Here is a 3,328-nt window from a genome sequence, read left to right on the forward strand (position 1 = left end):
TGCGTCTCCTTGGCTGTACTCTCTCTCTCTCTCTCTCTCTCTCTCTCTCTCTCTCTCTCCCTGAGCTGCAGTGTGGCAGACCATGCCCATCCCTTATCATGCAGGACCAGGGGCAGACCTAGTCCGGTCCAATCCCGGAGCTGTGGACTCGCCACTGCCGGGATATTTTAAATAACAAAGGAAGCAGTGGGACAATGTGTTCCTCTGGTTTTCATTCATTCCTAAAATGGTCCATGACTCAAGGACGCGGGGTGAAGTCACATCGGCACTGATGTTGTTTGATCACGGGAAAGGCCTGTTTGGATTCACGCAGTCAGCATGTCTTCATGTTAACTTGTCCAACACTTAAGGCTGAGGGGGAACATGTGGCTGCTGGGTGTTCACAGATATAAAACCTGAACCTTCATTCACAAATTAGTATAATAATAGTTTATCTAACATGGTTTGCCCACTTAAAAAGTAAAAAGAAAATTTTGAAAAGGCACTGGAAGCACTGAGAAATTCTGGATCTGGGCTTGTGCCCCACCCACCACCGCTGATGGCGTGCTAGGTTGACTGGTCTCAGAGCAGCTCTTGGTCTACAGTCCTGCAAGGGTCCAGATTTGCAAACTTGCACCTACTTGGATAAGCTCTGCGGTGGAACCCAACCATTGTCTGCAACAATTTTCAAGTCAAATCCAGACCCGTTTAGACCTGTAAAATCAGGACCTGCAACCCGACCCATCACCTGTGATTGAACACAGTCACAACCAAAGTGCTTTTTTTTCTTGCACAGTTGAACATGTAAAATTCTGAACTCAAATAGACAAATAAAATGAAAAACTTGTACACGTAACTGGGTTATGGAGTCCTATCTTGCGGCAATCATAAATGTTTTGGGCACTTTTTACAAGCAGCAAAGCCGTAATAAGATTATTTGCACAGACTCTGATCACAATAAACTTCTCCCAAACATCCAACTTGGCCTTTGACAGATATTTTGTCCACAATTTGATATTAGCCACTCGCTAATTTTGCCTTTATGTCATCCATTTTGATGTACTAGCTGGCAGCTAGCCTACATTGCTGTTGGTTGTGTCAGTGACGACATATCGATGTCCCAGATTATTTAGCATCTGAAGGGGTCAAGGACTTTTACATTAAAAGCCTGACGGTTCTTAGGGCATGATAATATTAGCTGAGGATGTCAAAAGTACTGCTCACCAATAACTAGCCAAAATCGAAGTTGTGGACAATATTTCTGTCAAAGGCCAAGTTGGATATTTGGGAGAAATTTGGTGTTTTCAGACTGTGAAAATAGCGTTATTAGTGGTTTTGCTGCTTGTAAAAAGTGCCAAAAAGTATTAGTGTATGATAGTAGACTTCCACAATAAAAGCCTGGCGGCTGATTAGGCTTGGTAGAATCAGTTGAGGATACTCTACAATCATTTTCACTTCTGGTTACTCGATATAAACATGTGCCTGAACCCATGCATTTATAGAACTGTGGTTTTTCCATGTTTCACAACATTTTTGGCAGGTTACTGGCAATCTCAGGTTACTCTCTTCCCAAATTTGTTAGACATGTTAAGGTCTGTAACATGTAATTAAATAAAAAGATGAATGTAACATTCTAAACATCAAAAATGCTTGTTTCTGCTTTTGCAATATGATTGAGATCAGGCACAAGACGAGTTTTAACCCCCCCTCCCCTTTTAAAATAGTCACATATGCATAAGCAACAGAAAGTTTTATAAACCAATAGTTGTATTTTTGTTGTGCTGCAAGTATTAAATAATGAATGTGATTCCTTCCCATTAGCCCTCAGTGACAGTGAGTTTAACAGTTTAATTGAGTCAGAAATGGGCACATTGGTCCAGCTGGCGTTGTGTTTGACTTTTGGATTAAAGTCAGATTGTTGCCCTGCAGGAGCCACCGAGTTGACTCAGTCCCTTGTAGCCATGACGACAGATATTCACAAACGTTCCAGGAATTGCTTTCAGGGCTCTTTTACTATGGTCCCATTCACTTCGCTCCAAATCTCCCTTGACTGACGGGTCACAACTCGATTTAATCCAGATCTTTCTCTCACTGCAAAATGAAACAAACTACTTTTTTAAGACTTTTTAATGGTCTGGCTGCTATTATGCTTTTGGGGACGTGATGCAAACTCCACTGGCTGCTGATGGGAAGTCTGGGAAACAAATCGGAGAGATAGCATCAGGGGTGTGGAGGTTTTCCTGGGTGTTTCCTGCCACTGGAACAGTTAAGAGTCATTAATAACAAGCTTTAGAGAGCGAGCTTCAAAGACAACAGGAGTCACGCTTGGACTGCACAGCTCCAAGACGTACACTAAGTGATCTCTGTGTAATTGTGTGTGTTCATGTACATCAGGGTCATTCATGATAGTGGTATGAGTGTGTACATAGACTGTCAGTACTGCCCCTGTGTTTGTTCATGGGAATTTGTTTCATTATAAGAACATTCTTGTTGTTTGCTGTATGAGATTTTTAGTTATTTTCACTTTCTTGTTGACAGACGCATTAGTTCACTCATGTTGACTGGAACCTGTGGGTGTAACAGTGCCTAATGCACTCTGCTGTGTTACTGGGAATTTGACTGTTTTGGTTCACTCTAACCAGAATCTTATTTACAGCAGGCAGTCAATGTCAAAGCTGTGATAAAGCCACTGGGCTCAGCAGCAAACAGCAGACAGACAGTCAGTGCATTTACATGCACAGTTTGATCGAGCTATGCTTAAAATGAGAAAAATTCAAATTCTGTCCTTGTCCCAGTTTACATGCAACTGAGAAAATCGAATAACTGACGGGAATGTGGCATCCTCCTCAACACTAGGTGGGGATATGCGTCGTTTCAGCGGGTTAATACGGCCCCCTTTGCGGTTGACCTATTACGTCATAATAAACAAGTGGAGAAAGGCGGGAAACCGGCATTTTGGAACAACAAGAACAACAACATGGATGATGATTCTGAGGGGCAGACAAGAACGCCGGATCCTGTTGGGGGGTTACTACAGTAGTCTGTCTTTGGTTCGACACTTTGTGCTGTTCTTGCCAGCTTTCTTGGATGTTTTTGTTCCGGGGTCATACGCCAGTACGGGGGGTGGAGCATGCCCACATGCGTTGTCTTGTCATACATGCCAGCAAAAATCGAATTCCAATCGCATTATGTGGGTGTCTTTATCCGAGTTGGAGGACTAACACGTATACATGCACTTCAGTTGTTCAGTTATAGTCGGATTAAGGCAATAATTCATTTTTTTCAAGTGTCATGTAAACGTATTGAGTTAGAGACTAGCCGGTGGAGCATTTAGAAGAAGAAACATGAA

The sequence above is a fragment of the Centropristis striata genome, chromosome 22 (assembly GCF_030273125.1).
Source record: "Centropristis striata isolate RG_2023a ecotype Rhode Island chromosome 22, C.striata_1.0, whole genome shotgun sequence".
NCBI classification, from domain to species: domain Eukaryota; kingdom Metazoa; phylum Chordata; class Actinopteri; order Perciformes; family Serranidae; genus Centropristis; species Centropristis striata.